The 22,280-nt window shown below is 39.7% G+C and overlaps 1 long non-coding RNA gene across 1 annotated transcript; it reads right to left on the bottom strand.

The window, feature by feature from the left end:
- Nucleotides 1–521: 521 nt before the first annotated feature.
- LOC309511628 lies at nt 522–21,655 on the bottom strand. Its single transcript, XR_014210739.1, has 2 exons — nt 21,576–21,655; nt 522–619 (listed from the first exon to the last, which is right to left on the bottom strand). It is a non-coding gene; the product is annotated as an uncharacterized lncRNA (long non-coding RNA).
- Between the last annotated feature and the right edge of the window lie 625 nt (nt 21,656–22,280).

Here is a 22,280-nt window from a genome sequence, read left to right as displayed (position 1 = left end):
TAAAGTGTTGAGGAGATACAAGCTTGTGTCTGTTTTCGTTAGCGCTACGTAAAATTTGTTTGCGCGGTATTCGAGAACAGTTTGACGAATCAACACGAATTCCATAACTTTTTGTCGGCATGGTCTGGAGATGATCTGGTTCAATTTTCGTGAAAATCGGAGTAACGGTCTAGGAGGAGTTTGAAAAAGTATGTTTTTCGGAAAATTCAAAATGGTGGAAATATTTCCATGACGGAAAATGACGTCATAGGGTGCAGTCGAATCGTCCTGAGCCAAGGAATAAGAGGAAAAAAGAAATTTTGTTTCTAGCCCTTGTGGTTCAAAAGTTATTAGCATAAACATGAGTGCAACTTTGGACAGCTGGTGGCGCTAGAGGGAATGAATTGGAGACTCCAAATTTGCTATGCTGATAGGTCAGACTCTCCTCTATCAGTGTGCCAAATTTGATAACTTTCCCGCAAGCGGTTCTATGGGCTGCCATAGACTCCCAGTCGGAAAAATGAAGAATAATAATAATAATAGGAACGGGAACAGATACAATAGGTGCCTACGCACCTTCGGTGCTTGGCCCCTAATAATAATAATAAGAACGCGAACGAAAACAATAGGTGCCTAGCACCTTCGGTGCTTGGCCCCTAAATATAGCTGCAAGCAGCAATTATCGGGGCCAAGCGCAAGCATATGACAGGATGTGCCAACATGGCTGAAGGTGTCAGACCAACTGCAACAATGAGCAATTAAAGACATTTAAAGAGGATTTTAGGCAAAATGCCTGTAAAATCACATAAACAGTGATAAAAAATATGATTTGATTGATTATCACTTTCAACCAATAGGTGGCGCAGTTACGAAACTGATGTAATGTGTTCAGAGTGAAGTGACAATGAAACATACAAAGTTTGGTGTCAATATGTCAAGGCATTGCAGAGATAAAGCCTGAATAGTCTTTTTGGCATCATGCCTCAACTTTGCTGCTGCGGTATACGATAACAGTTTCGTCAATCGACACGAAATCCATAACTTTGAGTCGGCACGGTCTGGAGATGATACGATTCGATTTTGGTGAAAATCGGACAAATGGTCTAGGAGGAGTTCGAAAAAGTAGGTTTTGAATGAAAATCAAGATGGCGGACAGGAAGTTTGGCCAAATAAGGAAAACTTGGTATCTATGTTCTCAGCTTGACCCAAGGAATCTATTAAGACCAGTTGCATTACAATAGGCCAATTTATTCAAAAGTTATTAGCAGTTTTGGAAACGTTGTTATAACTTTTGACCACTAGGTGGCGCTGTTTCAAAATATTTTGGGTACCTTCAGGGGATGGTGCTGATGGCACATTCTGAGTTTCGTAATATTACACCAATGCATTTGTTTAGTATAGCATTTTATTTCACAAAACTGCATTGAAGTCAATGGGAATTTCATGTTTTGTTCTATTATAGCGCCACCAAGAGGCTCAGTCCCACAATTTTTTTTTATGTGTCCTCAGAGTGAGCTCATACATATGTGTGTCGATTTTGGTGAAAATATCTCAATTCGCTTCGGAGTTATAGACATTTATATGAAAAAACACGTAAAAAATGACTGACACATGACTTTGATTGGAATTTACTACCCCTAAACATCAATATTTTTGCATTTGGGCATTGGCGTATAGCTATCGACCTATGTTTCCAAACTTCTGACGGTGGTTTCGTCTCGATCGGACTAGCGGTTTCGAAGATGTAGCCAAATGTTTTTTAAGCGCTAAATCACAACGCTACACAAACCGTAAGGCGAAACCTAGCATGTTTGGTATCGTGGGACTCCGCAACGATTCAGGAGTCTAATGAGATGAGTTTCGTGAAAATAAGTCGATCACAACCAAAGTTATAAGCATTTGAATAAAAAGATTAACCACTAGGTGGCGCTGTTTCGAAACTTGTCACGCTCCTTCAGGACTTCGTGCTGATGACCCATACCAAGTTTCGTAACAATTCGTTCATGCGTTCTTAAAATACAACATTTTAGCACATAATTCAAAATGGCCGACAGCCAAAATGGCCGAAATGGTAATATTGGATATCAGTCAACTCGGCATGTTGCCCTGAATCTAACAAGACCAATTTTATGATTTTTGGACAAACTGTTCAGAAGTTATAAGCAAAAATAGCCATTTTTCATATCTCCGGACCAGTAGGTGGCGCTGCGCCGAAACGCAGCATGTTGCCTCAGGACATGCTTGTGATGACATGTACCAAGTTTGGTCTGAATATGATAAACCGTTGCGGAGATACAGCCTTACAACTGTTTTTGCTAGCGCTACGTAAACTTTTTTTGAGCGTTTATCAAAAACTGTTTGACGAATCAATTTGAATTCCATAACTTTTTGTCAGCACTGCCTGAAGATGATCTGGTTCAATTTTCGTGCAAATCGGACAAACCGTCTAGGACGAGTTCGAAAAAGTAGGTTTTTTGAAAAATTCAAAATGGCGGCCATATTTTATGACGGAAAATGAAGTCATAGGGTGCAATCGAATTGGCATGAGCTCAGGAATCAGTGGAAAAAAGAATTTTGCTGATTGGCCTCACGGATAAAAAGTTATTAGCAAAATAAAAGTGAAACTTTGGACAGGTGGTGGCGCTAGAGGGAATGACTTAGAAACACCAAAATTGGTGTATTTAATGTTGGGACTGTCCTCTATCAGAATGTCAAACCATTACAACTTTCCCGCAATCGGTTCTATGGGCTGCCATAGACTCCCAGTCGGAAGAAGGAAGAATAATAATAAATATAGCTGCAAGCAGCAATTATCGGGGCCAAGCGCAAGCAGATGACAGGATATGCCAACATGGCTGAAGGTGTCAGACCAACTGCAACAATGAGCAATTAAAGACATTTAAAGAGGATTTTAGGCGAAATGGCTGAAAAATCATTAAAAAGTCATTCAGAATATGATTTAATGGATTATCACTTTCGACCAATAGGTGGAGCAGTTACAAAACTGATGTGATGAGGTCAGAATGAAGTGACAATGACACATACAAAGTTTGTTCTCAAGGCATTGCAGAGATAAAGCCTGAATAGTGCTTTTACCATCATGCCTCAACTTTGCTGCTGCGCTATACGAAAACGGTTTCGTCTATCGACACGAAATCCATTACTTTTAGTCAGCACAGTCTGGAGATGATACGATTCAATTTTGGGGAAGATTGGAGCAACAGCCTAGGAGGAGTTCGAAAAAGTAGGTTTTGAATGAAAATCAAGATTGTGGACAGGAAGTTCGGCCAAATAAGAAAAACTTGGTATCTTTGTTCTCGGCTTGACCCAAGGAATCTATTAAGACCAGTGGCATTTCAATAGCCAGATTTAATCAAATGTTATTATCCTTTTTGGAAATGTTTTTATAACTTTTGACCACTAGGTGGCGCTGTCTCGAAATATTTTGGGTACCTTCAGGGGATGGTGTTGATGGCACATTCTGAGTTTCGTAATATCACACCAATGCATTTGTTTAGTAAAGCATTTTATTTCACAAAACTGTATTGAAGTCAATGGGAATTTCATGTTTTGTTCTATTATAGCGCCACCAAGAGGCTCAGTCCCACCATTTTTTTTGTGTGTCCTCAGAGTGAGCCCATACATATGTGTGTAAATTTTGGTGAAAATATCTCAATTTGCTTCGGAGTTATAGACATTTATATGAAACAACACGTAAAAAAATGACTGACACATGACTTTGATTGGATTTTACTACCCCTTACTATCAATATTTTCGCATTTGGGCATTGGCATATAGCTATCGACCTATGTTTCCAAACTTGTGACGGTGGTTTCGTCTCGATCGGACTAGCGGTTTCGAAGATATAGCCAAATGCTTTTTAAGCGCTAAATCTCAACGCTACACAAACCGTAAGGCAAAACCTAGCATGTTTGGTATCGTTGGACTCGGCAACGACTCAGGAGTCTAAAGAGATGACTTTTGTGAAAATAAGTTGAACACACCCAAAGTTATAAGCATTTGGGGGAAAAAAATTACCACTAGGTGGCGCTGTTTCGAAACTTCTCAGGCTCTTTCAGGACATCGTGCTGATGACCCATACCGAGTTTCATAACAATCCGTACATGCGTTCATAAAATACAGCATTTTAGCACATAATTAAAAATGGCCGACAGCCAAAATGACTGATCTGGGAAGATTGGATATCAGTCGACTCGGCATGATGCCCTGAAACTAACGAGACCACTTTTATGATTTTTGGACAAACCATTCAGAAGTTATAAGCAAAAACAGCCATTTTTAATATCTCCGGACCAGTAGGTGGCACTGCGCCGAAACGCAGCATGTAGCCTCAGGTCATGCTTGTGATGATATGTACCAAGTTTGGTCTGAATATGATAAAGTGTTGAGCAGATAGAGGCTTGTGTCTGTTTTCGCAAGCGCTACGTATAATTTGTTTGCGCTGTATTCGAGAACGGTTTGACGAATCAATACGAATTCCATAACTTTTTGTCGTCGTGGTCTGAAGATGATCTGATTCAATTTTTGTGGAAATTGGAGCAACGGCCTAGGAGGAGTTCGAAAAAGTAGGTTTTTCGGAAAATTCAAAATGGCGGAAAAATTATTATGGCGGAAAATGACGTCATATGGTGCATTCGAATCGTCTTGAACTAAGGAATCAGAGGAAAAAAGAATTTTGTTTCTAGCCCTTGTGGTTCAAATGTTATTAGCATAAACATGAGTGCAACTTTGGACAGCTGGTGGCGCTAGAGGGAATGAATTGGAGACTCCAAATTTGCTATGCTGATAGTTCAGACTCTCCTCTATCAGTGTGCCAAATTTGAAAACTTTCCCGCAAGTGGTTCTATGGGCTGCCATAGACTCCCAGTCGGAAAAATGAAGAATAATAATAAATATAGCTGCAAGCAGCCATTACCGGGGCCAAGCAGAATAAGACGACAAGACATGGCTGAAAGTGTCAGATCAACTGCAACAATGAGCAATTAAAGACATTTAAAGAGGATTTTAGGCGAAATGGCTGAAAAATCATAGAAAGAGTAATTAAAAATATGATTTAATTGATTGTCACTTTTGACCATTAGGTGGCGCTGTCTCAAAATATTTTGGGTACCTTCAGGGGATGGTTCTGATGGCACATTCTGAGTTTCGTAATATTACACCAATGCATTTGTTCAGTATAGCATTTTATTTCACAAAACTGTATTGAAGTCAATGGGAATTTCATGTTTTGTTCTGTTATAGCGCCACCAAGAGGCTCAGTCCCACAATTTTTTGTACGTGTCCTCAGAGTGAGCCCATACATATGTGTGTCAATTTTGGTGAAAATATCTCAATTCGCTTCGGAGTTATAGACATTTATATGAAAAAACACGAAAAAAATGACTGACACATGACTTTGATTGGAAATTAGTACCCCTAAACATCAATATTTTCGCATTTGGGCATTGGTGTATAGCTATCGACCTATGTTTCCAAACTTCTGACGGTGGTTTCGTCTCGATCGGACTAGCGGTTTCAAAGATATAGCCAAATGTTTTTTAAGCGCTAAATCACAACGCTACACAAACCGTAAGGCGAAACCTAGCATGTTTGGTATCGTAGGACTCGGCAACGATTCAGGAGTCTAAAAAGATGAGTTTCGTGAAAATAAGTTGACCACACCCAAAGTTATAAGCATTTGAAAAAAAAAATTCACCACTAGGTGGCGCTGTTTCGAAACTTCTCAGGCTCATTCAGGGCATTGTGCTGATGACCCATACCACGTTTCGTAACAATCCGTTCATGCAGTCATAAAATACAGAATTTTTGCACAAAATTCAAAATGGCCGACAGCCAAAATGACCGATATGGTCAAATTGGACATCAGTCGACTCGGCATGTTGCCCTGAATCTAACGAGACCAATTTTATGATTTTTGGACAAACTGTTCAGAAGTTATAAGCAAAAATAGCCATTTTTCATATCTCCGGACCAGTAGGTGGCGCTGCGCCGAAACACAGCATGTAGCCTCAGGTCATGCTTGTGAGTACAAGTACCAAGTTTGGTCTGAATACGATAAACCGTTGCGGAGATACGGCCTTACGACCGTTTTTGCTAGGGCTACGTAAAATGTATTCGTGCGTTTATCGAAAACGGTTTGACGAATCAATTTGAATTCCATAACTTTTTGTCAGCACTACCTGAAGATGATCTGGTTCAATTTTCGTGCAAATCGGACAAACCGTCTAGGACGAGTTCGAAAAAGTAGGTTTTTAGAAAAATTCAAAATGGCGGCCATATTTTAATGACGGAAAATGACGTCATAGGGTGCAATCGAATCGTCATGAGCTCAGGAATCAGATGAAAAAAGAATTTTGTTGATTGGCCAAATGGTTAAAAAGTTATTAGCATAATAAAAGTGAAACTTTGGACAGTTGGTGGCGCTAGAGGGAGTGACTTAGAAACACCAAAATTGGTGTATTTAATGTTGGGACTGTCCTCTATCAGAATGTCAAACCAAAACAAATTTCCCGCAATCGGTTCTATGGGCTGCCATAGACTCCCATGGCGGAAGAAGAATAATAATAATAAATATAGCTGCAAGCAGCCATTACCGGGGCCAAGCAGAATAAGACGACAAGACATGGCTGAAAGTGTCAGATCAACTGCAACAATGAGCAATTAAAGACATTTAAAGAGGATTTTAGGCGAAATGGCTGAAAAATCATAGAAAGAGTAATTAAAAATATGATTTAATTGATTGTCACTTTTGACCATTAGGTGGCGCTGTCTCAAAATATTTTGGGTACCTTCAGGGGATGGTGCTGATGGCACATTCTGAGTTTCGTAATATTACACCAATGCATTTGTTCAGTATAGCATTTTATTTCACAAAACTGTATTGAAGTCAATGGGAATTTCATGTTTTGTTCTGTTATAGCGCCACCAAGAGGCTCAGTCCCACAATTTTTTTTATGTGTCCTCAGAGTGAGCCCATACATATGTGTGTCGATTTTGGTGAAAATATCTCAATTCGCTTCAGAGTTATAGACATTTATATGAAAAAACACGTAAAAAATGACTGACACATGACTTTGATTGGAATTTACTACCCCTAAACATCAATATTTTCGCATTTGGGCATTGGCATATAGCTATCGACCTATGTTTCCAAACTTCTGACGGTGGTTTCGTCTCGATCGGACAAACGGTTTCGAAGATATAGCCAAATGTTTTTTAAGCGCTAAATCACAACGCTACACAAACCGTGAGGCGAAACCTAGCATGTTTGGTATCGTTGGACTCGGCAAGGATTCAGGAGTCTAATGAGATGAGTTTGGTGAAAATAAGTCAACCACACCCAAAGTTATAAGCATTTGAAAAAAAAAATTCACCACTAGGTGGCGCTGTTTCGAAACTTCTCACGCTCCTTCAGAACATCGTGCTGATGACCCATACCAAGTTTCGTAACAATCCGTTCATGCGTTCTTAAAATACAGCATTTTAGCACAAAATTCAAAATGGCCGACAGTCAAAATGGCCGATATGGTAAAATTTGATATCAGTCGACTCGGCATGTTGCCCTGAATCTAACGAGACCAATTTTATGATTTTTGGACAAATTGTTCAGAAGTTATAAGCAAAAATAGCCCTTTTTCATATCTCCGGACCAGTAGGTGGCGCTGCGCCGAAACGCAGCATGTAGCCTCAGGTCATGCTTGTGATGACCTGTACCAATTTTGGTCTGAATCCGATAAAGCGTTGCGGAGATACAGCCCTACGACTGTTTTCGCAAGCGCTACGTAAAATGTGTTCGAGCGTTATTCGAAAACGGTTTGACGAATCAATTTGAATTCCATAACTTTTGGTCAGCACTGCCTGAAGATGATCTGGTTCAATTTTCGTGCAAATCGGACAAACCGTCTAGGACGAGTTCGAAAAAGTAGCTTTTTCAGCACATTCAAAATGGCGACCATATTTATAAGCCGGAAAATGACGTCATAGGGTGCAATCGAATCGGCATGAGCTCAGGAATCAGAGGAAAAAAGAATTTTGTTGATTGGCCTTACGCTTCAAAAGTTATTAGCATAATAAAAGTGAAACTTTGGACAGGTGGTGGCGCTAGAGGGAGTGACTTAGAAACACCAAAATTGGTGTATTTAATGTTGGGACTGTCCTCTATCAGAATGTCAAACCAAAACAACTTTCCCGCAATCGGTTCTATGGGCTGCCATAGACGCCCAGTCGGAAGAAGAAGAATAATAATAATAATAATAAGAACCGGAACAAATACAATAGGTGCCTCCGCACCTTCGGTGCTTGGCCCCTAAATATAGCTGCAAGCAGCCATTACCGGGGCCAAGCAGAATAAGACGACAAGACATGGCTGAAAGTGTCAGATCAACTGCAACAATGAGCAATTAAAGACATTTAAAGAGGATTTTAGGCGAAATGGCTGAAAAATCATAGAAAGAGTAATTAAAAATATGATTTAATTGATTGTCACTTTTGACCATTAGGTGGCGCTGTCTCAAAATATTTTGGGTACCTTCAGGGGATGGTGCTGATGGCACATTCTGAGTTTCGTAATATTACACCAATGCATTTGTTCAGTATAGCATTTTATTTCACAAAACTGTATTGAAGTCAATGGGAATTTCATGTTTTGTTCTGTTATAGCGCCACCAAGAGGCTCAGTCCCACAATTTTTTGTACGTGTCCTCAGAGTGAGCCCATACATATGTGTGTCAATTTTGGTGAAAATATCTCAATTTGCTTCGGAGTTATAGACATTTATATGAAAAAACACGAAAAAAATGACTGACACATGACTTTGATTGGAAATTAGTACCCCTAAACATCAATATTTTCGCATTTGGGCATTGGCATATAGCTATCGACCTATGTTTCCAAACTTCTGACGGTGGTTTCGTCTCGATCGGACTAGCGGTTTCAAAGATATAGCCAAATGTTTTTTAAGCGCTAAATCACAACGCTACACAAACCGTAAGGCGAAACCTAGCATGTTTGGTATCGTAGGACTCGGCAACGATTCAGGAGTCTAAAAAGATGAGTTTCGTGAAAATAAGTTGACCACACCCAAAGTTATAAGCATTTGAAAAAAAAAATTCACCACTAGGTGGCGCTGTTTCGAAACTTCTCAGGCTCATTCAGGGCATTGTGCTGATGACCCATACCACGTTTCGTAACAATCCGTTCATGCAGTCATAAAATACAGAATTTTAGCACAAAATTCAAAATGGCCGACAGCCAAAATGACCGATATGGTCAAATTGGACATCAGTCGACTCGGCATGTTGCCCTGAATCTAACGAGACCAATTTTATGATTTTTGGACAAACTGTTCAGAAGTTATAAGCAAAAATAGCCATTTTTCATATCTCCGGACCAGTAGGTGGCGCTGCGCCGAAACACAGCATGTAGCCTCAGGTCATGCTTGTGAGTACAAGTACCAAGTTTGGTCTGAATACGATAAACCGTTGCGGAGATACGGCCTTACGACCGTTTTTGCTAGCGCTACGTAAAATGTATTCGTGCGTTTATCGAAAACGGTTTGACGAATCAATTTGAATTCCATAACTTTTTGTCAGCACTACCTGAAGATGATCTGGTTCAATTTTCGTGCAAATCGGACAAACCGTCTAGGACGAGTTCGAAAAAGTAGGTTTTTAGAAAAATTCAAAATGGCGGCCATATTTTAATGACGTAAAATTACGTCATAGGGTGCAATCGAATTGCCATGAGCTCAGAAATCAGAGGAAACAAGAATTTAGCTGATTGGCCTTACGGTTCAAAAGTTATTAGCAAAATAAAAGTGAAATTTTGGACAGGTGGTGGCGCTAGAGGGAATGACTTAGAAACACCAAAATTGGTGTATTTAATGTTGGGACTGTCCTCTATCAGAATGTCAAACCAAAACAACTTTCCCGCGCTCGGTTCTATGGGCTGCCATAGACTCCCATGGCGGAAGAAGAATAATAATAAATATAGCTGCAAGCAGCCATTACCGGGGCCAAGCAGAATAAGACGACAAGACATGGCTGAAAGTGTCAGATCAACTGCAACAATGAGCAATTAAAGACATTTAAAGAGGATTTTAGGCGAAATGGCTGAAAAATCATAGAAAGAGTAATTAAAAATATGATTTAATTGATTGTCACTTTTGACCATTAGGTGGCGCTGTCTCAAAATATTTTGGGTACCTTCAGGGGATGGTGCTGATGGCACATTCTGAGTTTCGTAATATTACACCAATGCATTTGTTCAGTATAGCATTTTATTTCACAAAACTGTATTGAAGTCAATGGGAATTTCATGTTTTGTTCTGTTATAGCGCCACCAAGAGGCTCAGTCCCACAATTTTTTTTATGTGTCCTCAGAGTGAGCCCATACATATGTGTGTCGATTTTGGTGAAAATATCTCAATTCGCTTCAGAGTTATAGACATTTATATGAAAAAACACGTAAAAAATGACTGACACATGACTTTGATTGGAATTTACTACCCCTAAACATCAATATTTTCGCATTTGGGCATTGGCGTATAGCTATCGACCTATGTTTCCAAACTTCTGACGGTGGTTTCGTCTCGATCGGACAAACGGTTTCGAAGATATAGCCAAATGTTTTTTAAGCGCTAAATCCCAACGCTACACAAACCGTGAGGCGAAACCTAGCATGTTTGGTATCGTTGGACTCGGCAAGGATTCAGGAGTCTAATGAGATGAGTTTGGTGAAAATAAGTCAACCACACCCAAAGTTATAAGCATTTGAAAAAAAAAATTCACCACTAGGTGGCGCTGTTTCGAAACTTCTCACGCTCCTTCAGAACATCGTGCTGATGACCCATACCAAGTTTCGTAACAATCCGTTCATGCGTTCTTAAAATACAGCATTTTAGCACAAAATTCAAAATGGCCGACAGTCAAAATGGCCGATATGGTAAAATTTGATATCAGTCGACTCGGCATGTTGCCCTGAATCTAACGAGACCAATTTTATGATTTTTGGACAAATTGTTCAGAAGTTATAAGCAAAAATAGCCCTTTTTCATATCTCCGGACCAGTAGGTGGCGCTGCGCCGAAACGCAGCATGTAGCCTCAGGTCATGCTTGTGATGACCTGTACCAATTTTGGTCTGAATCCGATAAAGCGTTGCGGAGATACAGCCCTACGACTGTTTTCGCAAGCGCTACGTAAAATGTGTTCGAGCGTTATTCGAAAACGGTTTGACGAATCAATTTGAATTCCATAACTTTTGGTCAGCACTGCCTGAAGATGATCTGGTTCAATTTTCGTGCAAATCGGACAAACCGTCTAGGACGAGTTCGAAAAAGTAGCTTTTTCAGCACATTCAAAATGGCGACCATATTTATAAGCCGGAAAATGACGTCATAGGGTGCAATCGAATCGGCATGAGCTCAGGAATCAGAGGAAAAAAGAATTTTGTTGATTGGCCTTACGCTTCAAAAGTTATTAGCATAATAAAAGTGAAACTTTGGACAGGTGGTGGCGCTAGAGGGAGTGACTTAGAAACACCAAAATTGGTGTATTTAATGTTGGGACTGTCCTCTATCAGAATGTCAAACCAAAACAACTTTCCCGCAATCGGTTCTATGGGCTGCCATAGACTCCCATGGCGGAAGAAGAATAATAATAATAATAAGAACGGGAACAGATACAATAGGTGCCTCCGCACCTTCGGTGCTTGGCCCCTAATAATAATAATAACAAGCAGCCATTACCGGGGCCAAGCAGAATAAGACGACAAGACATGGCTGAAAGTGTCAGATCAACTGCAACAATGAGCAATTAAAGACATTTAAAGAGGATTTTAGGCGAAATGGCTGAAAAATCATAGAAAGAGTAATTAAAAATATGATTTAATTGATTGTCACTTTTGACCATTAGGTGGCGCTGTCTCAAAATATTTTGGGTACCTTCAGGGGATGGTGCTGATGGCACATTCTGAGTTTCGTAATATTACACCAATGCATTTGTTCAGTATAGCATTTTATTTCACAAAACTGTATTGAAGTCAATGGGAATTTCATGTTTTGTTCTGTTATAGCGCCACCAAGAGGCTCAGTCCCACAATTTTTTTTACGTGTCCTCAGAGTGAGCCCATACATATGTGTGTCAATTTTGGTGAAAATATCTCAATTCGCTTCGGAGTTATAGACATTTATATGAAAAAACACGAAAAAAATGACTGACACATGACTTTGATTGGAAATTAGTACCCCTAAACATCAATATTTTCGCATTTGGGCATTGGCGTATAGTTATCGACCTATGTTTCCAAACTTCTGACGGTGGTTTCGTCTCGATCGGACTAGCGGTTTCAAAGATATAGCCAAATGTTTTTTAAGCGCTAAATCACAACGCTACACAAACCGTAAGGCGAAACCTAGCATGTTTGGTATCGTAGGACTCGGCAACGATTCAGGAGTCTAAAAAGATGAGTTTCGTGAAAATAAGTTGACCACACCCAAAGTTATAAGCATTTGAAAAAAAAAATTCACCACTAGGTGGCGCTGTTTCGAAACTTCTCAGGCTCATTCAGGGCATTGTGCTGATGACCCATACCACGTTTCGTAACAATCCGTTCATGCAGTCATAAAATACAGCATTTTAGCACAAAATTCAAAATGGCCGACAGCCAAAATGACCGATATGGTCAAATTGGACATCAGTCGACTCGGCATGTTGCCCTGAATCTAACGAGACCAATTTTATGATTTTTGGACAAACTGTTCAGAAGTTATAAGCAAAAATAGCCATTTTTCATATCTCCGGACCAGTAGGTGGCGCTGCGCCGAAACACAGCATGTAGCCTCAGGTCATGCTTGTGAGTACAAGTACCAAGTTTGGTCTGAATACGATAAACCGTTGCGGAGATACGGCCTTACGACCGTTTTTGCTAGCGCTACGTAAAATGTATTCGTGCGTTTATCGAAAACGGTTTGACGAATCAATTTGAATTCCATAACTTTTTGTCAGCACTACCTGAAGATGATCTGGTTCAATTTTCGTGCAAATCGGACAAACCGTCTAGGACGAGTTCGAAAAAGTAGCTTTTTCAGCACATTCAAAATGGCGACCATATTTATAAGCCGGAAAATGACGTCATAGGGTGCAATCGAATCGGCATGAGCTCAGGAATCAGAGGAAAAAAGAATTTTGTTGATTGGCCTTACGCTTCAAAAGTTATTAGCATAATAAAAGTGAAAATTTGGACAGGTGGTGGCGCTAGAGGGAGTGACTTAGAAACACCAAAATTGGTGTATTTAATGTTGGGACTGTCCTCTATCAGAATGTCAAACCAAAACAACTTTCCCGCAATCGGTTCTATGGGCTGCCATAGACGCCCAGTCGGAAGAAGAAGAATAATAATAAATATAGCTGCAAGCAGCAATTACCGGGGCCAAGCAGAATAAGACGACAAGACATGCCAAAATGTCTGAAAGTGTCAGACCAACTGCAACAATGAGCAATTAAAGACATTTAAAGAGGATTTTAGACGAAATGGCTGAAAAATCATAGAAACAGTCAATAAAAATATGATTTAATGCATTATCACTTTTGACCAATAGGTGGCGCAGTTACAAAACTGATGTGATGTGGTCAGAGTGAAGTGACAATGACACATACAAAGTTTGGTGTCAATATGTCAAGGCATTGCAGAGATAAAGCCTGAATAGTGCTATTAGCATCATGCCTCAACTTTGCTGCTGCGCTATACGAAAACGGTTTGGTCTACCCACACGAAATCCATAACTTTGAGTCGGCACAGTCTGGAGATGATACGATTCGATTTTGGTGAAAATCGGACAAACGGTCTAGGAGGAGTTCGAAAAAGTAGGTTTTGAATGAAAATCAAGATGGCGGACAGGAAGTTTGGCCAAATAAGGTAAACTTGGTATCTATGTTCTCGGCTTGACCCAAGGAATCTATTAAGACCAGTGGCATTTCAGTAGCCAGATTTATTCAAAAGTTATTAGCCTTTTTGTAAATGTTGTTATAAGTTTTGACCACTAGGTGGCGCTGTTTCGAAATATTTTGAATACCTTTAGGGGATGATGCTGATGGCACATTCTGAGTTTTGTAATATTACACTAATGCATTTGTTTAGTATAGCACTTTATTTCACAAAACTGTATTGAAGTCAATGGGAATTTCATGTTTTGTTCTATTATAGCGCCACCAAGAGGCTCAGTCCCACAATTTTTTTTTATGTGTCCTCAGAGTGAGCCCATACATATGTGTGTCGATTTTGGTGAAAATATCTCAATTCGCTTCAGAGTTATAGACATTTATATGAAAAAACACGTAAAAAATGACTGACACATGACTTTGATTGGAATTTACTACCCCTAAACATCAATATTTTCGCATTTGGGCATTGGCGTATAGCTATCGACCTATGTTTCCAAACTTCTGACGGTGGTTTCGTCTCGATCGGACAAACGGTTTCGAAGATATAGCCAAATGTTTTTTAAGCGCTTAAATCACAACGCTACACAAACCGTGAGGCGAAACCTAGCATGTTTGGTATCGTTGGACTCGGCAAGGATTCAGGAGTCTAATGAGATGAGTTTGGTGAAAATAAGTCAACCACACCCAAAGTTATAAGCATTTGAAAAAAAAAATTCACCACTAGGTGGCGCTGTTTCGAAACTTCTCACGCTCCTTCAGAACATCGTGCTGATGACCCATACCAAGTTTCGTAACAATCCGTTCATGCGTTCTTAAAATACAGAATTTTAGCACAAAATTCAAAATGGCCGACAGTCAAAATGGCCGATATGGTAAAATTTTATATCAGTCGACTCGGCATGTTGACCTGAATCTAACGAGACCAATTTTATGATTTTTGGACAAACCATTCAGAAGTTATAAGCAAAAATAGCCATTTTTCATATCTCCGGACCAGTAGGTGGCGCTGCGCCGAAACGCAGCATGTAGCCTCAGGTCATGCTTGTGATGACATGTACCAATTTTGGTCTGAATCCGATAAAGCGTTGCGGAGATACAGCCCTACGACTGTTTTCGCAAGCGCTATGTAAAATGTGTTCGAGCGTTATTCAAAAACGGTTTGACGAATCAATTTGAATTCCATAACTTTTTGTCAGCACTGCCTGAAGATGATCTGGTTCAATTTTCGTGCAAATCGGACAAACCGTCTAGGACGAGTTCAAAAAAGTAGCTTTTTCAGCACATTCAAAATGGCGACCATATTTATAAGCCGGAAAATGACGTCATAGGGTGCAATCGAATCGGCATGAGCTCAGGAATCAGAGGAAAAAAGAATTTTGTTGATTGGCCTTACGCTTCAAAAGTTATTAGCATAATAAAAGTGAAACTTTGGACAGGTGGTGGCGCTAGAGGGAGTGACTTAGAAACACCAAAATTGGTGTATTTAATGTTGGGACTGTCCTCTATCAGAATGTCAAACCAAAACAACTTTCCCGCAATCGGTTCTATGGGCTGCCATAGACTCCCATGGCGGAAGAAGAATAATAATAATTAAAGCTGCAAGCAGCATTTAGCGGGGCCAAGCACAATCAGATGACAAGACATGCCAACATTGTTGAAAATGTCAGACCAACTGCAACAATGAGCAATTAAAGACATTAAAGAGGATTTTAGGCAAAATGCCTGAAAATTCATAGAAACAGTAAATAAAAATATGATGTAATGCATTATCACTTTCTACCAATAGGTGGCGCAGTTACAAAACTGATGTGATGTGGTCAGAGTGAAGTGACAATGACACATACAAAGTTTGGTGTCAATATGTCAAGGCATTGCAGAGATAAAGCCTGAATAGTGCTTTTAGCATCATGCCTCAACTTTGCTGCTGCGCTATACAAAAACGGTTTCGTCAATCGAGACGAAATCGATAACTTTTAGTCGGCACGGTCTGGAAATGATACGATTCGATTTTGGTGAAAATCGGACAAACGGTGTAGGAGGAGTTCGAAAATGTATGTTTTGAATGAAAATCAAGATGGCGGACAGGAAGTTAGGCCAAATAAGGAAAACTTGGTTTCTATGTTCTCGGCTTGAGCCAATGAATCTATTAAGACCAGTGGCATTTCAATAGGCAGATTTATTCAAAAGTTATTAGCATTTTTAGAAGTTTGGTTATAACTTTTGACCACTAGGTGGCGCTGTCTTGAAATATGTTGGGTACTTTCAGGAAATGGTGCTGAAGGCACTTTCTGAGTTTCATTAAATAACACCAATGCATTTGTTTAGTATAGCATTTTATTTCACAAAACTGTATTGAAGTCAATGGGAATTTCATGTTTTGTTCTATTATAGCGCCACCAAGAGGCTCAGTCACACCATTTTTTTTACGTGTCCTCAGAGTGAGCCCATACATATGTGTGTCAATTTTGGTGAAAATATCTCAATTCGCTTCGGAGTTATAGACATTTATATGAAAAAACACGTAAAAAATGACTGACACATGACTTTGATTGAATTTTACTACCCCTTACTATCAATATTTTCGCATTTGGGCATTGGCGTATAGCTATCGACCTATGTTTCCAAACTTCTGACGGTGGTTTCGTCTCGATCAGACTAGCGGTTTCGCAGATATAGCCAAATGTTTTTTAAGCGCTAAATCACAACGCTACACAAACCGTAAGGCGAAACCTAGCATGTTTGGTATCGTAGGACTCGGCAAGGATTCAGGAGTCTAATTAGATGAGTCTCGTGAAAATAAGTCGACCACACCCAAAGTTATAAGCATTTGAATAAAAAGATTAACCACTAGGTGGCGCTGTTTCGAAACTTCTCAGGCTCCTTCAGGACATCGTGCTGATGACCAATACCAAGTTTCGTAACAATCCGTTCATGCGTTCTTAAAATACAGCATTTTAGCACAAAATTCAAAATGGCCGACAGTCAAAATGGCTGATATGGTAAAATTGGATATCAGTCGACTCGGCATTTTGCCCTGAATCTAACAAGACCAATTTTATGATTTTTGGACAAACTGTTCAGAAGTTATAAGCAAAAATAGCCATTTTTCATATCTCTGGACCAGTAGGTGGCGCTGCGCCGAAACGCAGCATGTAGCCTCAGGTCATGCTTGTGATGACATGTACCAAGTTTGGTCTGAATACGATAAAGCGTTGCGAAGATACAGCCTTACGACTGTTTTCGCAAGCGCTAAGTAAAATTTGTTCGAGCGTTTATTGAAAACGGTTTGACAAATCAACTAGATTTTAATAACTTTTTGTCAGCACTGCCTGAAGATGATCTGGTTCAATTTTCGTGCAAATCGGACAAACTGTCTAGGACGAGTTCGAAAAAGTAGGTTTTGAGAATAATTCAAAATGGCGGCCATGTTTTTATGACGGAAAATGACGACATAGGGTGCAATCGAATCGGCATGAGCTCAGGAATCAGAGGAAAAAATAATTTTGTTGATTGGCCTTACGGTTCAAAAGTTATTAGCAAAACAAAAGTGAAATTTTGGACAGGTGGTGGCGCTAGAGGGAATGACTTAGACACACCAAAATTGGTGTATTTAATGTTGGGACTGTCCTCTATCAGAATGTCAAACCATTACAACTTTCCCGCAATCGGTTCTATGGGCTGCCATAGACTCCCAGAGTGGAAGAAGAATAATAATAATAATAATAATAATAATAATAATAATAATAATAAGAACGGGAACAGATACAATAGGTGCCTCCGCACCTTCGGTGCTTGGCCCCTAATTACCGGGGCCAAGCAGAATAAGACGACAAGACATGGCTGAAAGTGTCAGATCAACTGCAACAATGAGCAATTAAAGACATTTAAAGAGGATTTTAGGCGAAATGGCTGAAAAATCATAGAAAGAGTAATTAAAAATATGATTTAATTGATTGTCACTTTTGACCATTAGGTGGCGCTGTCTCAAAATATTTTGAATACCTTTAGGGGATGATGCTGATGGCACATTCTGAGTTTTGTAATATTACACTAATGCATTTGTTTAGTATAGCACTTTATTTCACAAAACTGTATTGAAGTCAATGGGAATTTCATGTTTTGTTCTATTATAGCGCCACCAAGAGGCTCAGTCCCACAATTTTTTTTATGTGTCCTCAGAGTGAGCCCATACATATGTGTGTCGATTTTGGTGAAAATATCTCAATTCGCTTCAGAGTTATAGACATTTATATGAAAAAACACGTAAAAAATGACTGACACATGACTTTGATTGGAATTTACTACCCCTAAACATCAATATTTTCGCATTTGGGCATTGGAGTATAGCTATCGACCTATGTTTCCAAACTTCTGACGGTGGTTTCGTCTCGATCGGACAAACGGTTTCGAAGATATAGCCAAATGTTTTTTAAGCGCTAAATCACAACGCTACACAAACCGTGAGGCGAAACCTAGCATGTTTGGTATCGTTGGACTCGGCAAGGATTCAGGAGTCTAATGAGATGAGTTTGGTGAAAATAAGTCAACCACACCCAAAGTTATAAGCATTTGAAAAAAAAAATTCACCACTAGGTGGCGCTGTTTCGAAACTTCTCACGCTCCTTCAGAACATCGTGCTGATGACCCATACCAAGTTTCGTAACAATCCGTTCATGCGTTCTTAAAATACAGCATTTTAGCACAAAATTCAAAATGGCCGACAGTCAAAATGGCCGATATGGTAAAATTTGATATCAGTCGACTCGGCATGTTGCCCTGAATCTAACGAGACCAATTTTATGATTTTTGGACAAATTGTTCAGAAGTTATAAGCAAAAATAGCCCTTTTTCATATCTCCGGACCAGTAGGTGGCGCTGCGCCGAAACGCAGCATGTAGCCTCAGGTCATGCTTGTGATGACCTGTACCAATTTTGGTCTGAATCCGATAAAGCGTTGCGGAGATACAGCCCTACGACTGTTTTCGCAAGCGCTACGTAAAATGTGTTCGAGCGTTATTCGAAAACGGTTTGACGAATCAATTTGAATTCCATAACTTTTGGTCAGCACTGCCTGAAGATGATCTGGTTCAATTTTCGTGCAAATCGGACAAACCGTCTAGGACGAGTTCGAAAAAGTAGCTTTTTCAGCACATTCAAAATGGCGACCATATTTATAAGCCGGAAAATGACGTCATAGGTGCAATCGAATCGGCATGAGCTCAGGAATCAGAGGAAAAAAGAATTTTGTTGATTGGCCTTACGCTTCAAAAGTTATTAGCATAATAAAAGTGAAACTTTGGACAGGTGGTGGCGCTAGAGGGAGTGACTTAGAAACACCAAAATTGGTGTATTTAATGTTGGGACTGTCCTCTATCAGAATGTCAAACCAAAACAACTTTCCCGCAATTGGTTCTATGGGCTGCCATAGACTCCCATGGCGGAAGAAGAATAATAATAAATATAGCTGCAAGCAGCAATTATCGGGGCCAAGCGCAAGCATATGACAGGATGTGCCAACATGGCTGAAGGTGTCAGACCAACTGCAACAATGAGCAATTAAAGACATTTAAAGAGGATTTTAGGCAAAATGCCTGTAAAATCATATAAACAGTGATAAAAAATATGATTTGATTGATTATCACTTTCGACCAATAGGTGGCGCAGTTACGAAACTGATGTAATGTGTTCAGAGTGAAGTGACAATGAAACATACAAAGTTTGGTGTCAATATGTCAAGGCATTGCAGAGATAAAGCCTGAATAGTCCTTTTGGCATCATGCCTCAACTTTGCTGCTGCGCTATACGAAAACGGTTCCGTCTGTTGACACGAAATCCATTACTTTTAGTTGGCAAAGTCTGGAGATGATACGATTCGATTTTGGTGAAAATCGGACAAACGGTCTTGGAGGAGTTCGAAAAAGTAGGTTTTGACTGAAAATCAAGATGCGGACAGGAAGTTCGGCCAAATAAGGACAACTTGCTATCTATGTTCTCGGCTTGACCCAAGGAATCTATTAAGATCAGTGGCATTTCAAAAGCCATATTTATTCAAAAGTTATTAGCCTTTTTGGAAATTTTGTCATAATATTTGATCACTAGGTGGCGCTGTCTCGAAATATTTTGGGTACCTTCAGGGGATGGTGCTGATGGCACAAATTGAGTTTCATAATATTACACCAATGCATTTGTTTAGTATATCATTTTAATTCACAAAACTGTATTGAAGTCAATGGGAATTTCATGTTTTGTTCTATTATAGCGCCACCAAGAGGCTCAGTCCCACCATTTTTTTTATGTGTCCTCAGAGTGAGCCCATGCATATGTGTGTCAATTTTGGTGAAAATATCTCAATTCACTTCGGAGTTATAGACATTTATATGAAAAAACATGTAAAAAATGACTGACACATGACTTTGATTGGATTTTACTACCCCTTACTATCAATATTTTCGCATTTGGGCATTGGCATATAGCTATCGACCTATGTTTCCAAACTTCTGACGGTGGTTTCGTCTCGATCGGACAAGCGGTTTCGAAGATATAGCCAAATGTTTTTTAAGCACTAAATCACAACGCTACACAAACTGTAAGGCAAAACCTAGCATGTTTGGTATCGTTGGACTCGGCAACGATTCAGGAGTCTAAAGAGATGACTCTTGTGAAAATAAGTCGACCACACCCAAAGTTATAAGCATTTGGGAAAAAACATTCACCACTAGGTGGCGCTGTTTCGAAACTTCTCAGTCTCCTTCAGGACATCGTGCTGATGACCCATACTGAGTTTCGTAACAATCCGTTCATGCGTTCATAAAATATAGCATTTTAGCACATAATTCAAAATGGCCGACAGCCAAAATGGCTGATCAGGGAAAATTGGATATCAGTCGACTCAGCATGTCACCCTGAATCTAACGAGACCACTTTTATGATTTTTGAACAAACCATTCAGAAGTTATAAGCAAAAACAGCCATTTTTCATATCTCCGGACCAGTAGGTGGCACTACGCCGAAACGCAGCATGTAACCTCAGGTCATGCTTGTGATGATATGTACCAAGTTTGGTCTGAATATGATAAAGTGTTGAGGAGATACAGGCTTGTGTCTGTTTTCGCAAGCGCTACGTAAAATTTGTTTGCGTGGTATTCGAGAACGGTTTGACAAATCAACACCAATTCCATAACTTTTTGTCGCCATGGTATGAAGATGATCTGATTCAATTTTCGTGGAAATTGGAGCAACGGCCTAGGAGGAGTTTGAAAAAGTAGGTTTTTCGGAAAATTCAAAATGGCGGAAAAATATTATGAAGAAAAATGACGTCATAGGGTGCTATCGAATTGTCATGAGCTCAGGAATCAGAGGAAAAAAGAATTTTGTTTCTAGCCCTTGTGGTTCAAAAGTTATTAGCATAAACATGAGTGCAACTTTGGACAGTTGGTGGCGCTAGAGGGATTGGTTTTAAGACACCAAATTTGCTATGGTGACAGATTGGCCTGTCCTCTATCACGGTGCCAAATTTCATAACTTTCCCGCAAGCGGTTCTATGGGCTGCCATAGACACCAAGTCGGAAGAAAAAGAAGAATAATAATAATAATAATAATAATAAGAACGCGAACGAAAACAATAGGTGCCTAGCACCTTCGGTGCTTGGCCCCTAATAATAAGAACGGGAACAGATACAATAGGTGCCTCCGCACCTTCGGTGCTTGGCCCCTAATAAGAACGGGAACAGATACAATAGGTGCCTCCGCACCTTCGGTGCTTGGCCCCTAAATATAGCTGCAAGCAGCCATTACCGGGGCCAAGCAGAATAAGACGACAAGACATGGCTGAAAGTGTCAGATCAACTGCAACAATGAGCAATTAAAGACATTTAAAGAGGATTTTAGGCGAAATGGCTGAAAAATCATAGAAAGAGTAATTAAAAATATGATTTAATTGATTGTCACTTTTGACCATTAGGTGGCGCTGTCTCAAAATATTTTGGGTACCTTCAGGGGATGGTGCTGATGGCACATTCTGAGTTTCGTAATATTACACCAATGCATTTGTTCAGTATAGCATTTTATTTCACAAAACTGTATTGAAGTCAATGGGAATTTCATGTTTTGTTCTGTTATAGCGCCACCAAGAGGCTCAGTCCCACAATTTTTTGTACGTGTCCTCAGAGTGAGCCCATACATATGTGTGTCAATTTTGGTGAAAATATCTCAATTCGCTTCGGAGTTATAGACATTTATATGAAAAAACACGAAAAAAATGACTGACACATGACTTTGATTGGAAATTAGTACCCCTAAACATCAATATTTTCGCATTTGGGCATTGGCGTATAGCTATCGA

The sequence above is a fragment of the Leuciscus leuciscus genome (genome assembly GCF_965113295.1).
Source record: "Leuciscus leuciscus genome assembly, chromosome: 12".
In the NCBI taxonomy this organism is placed as follows: domain Eukaryota; kingdom Metazoa; phylum Chordata; class Actinopteri; order Cypriniformes; family Leuciscidae; genus Leuciscus; species Leuciscus leuciscus.
Note: the sequence above shows the minus strand (reverse complement) of the source record. Positions and strands in the feature narration are given on the sequence as shown.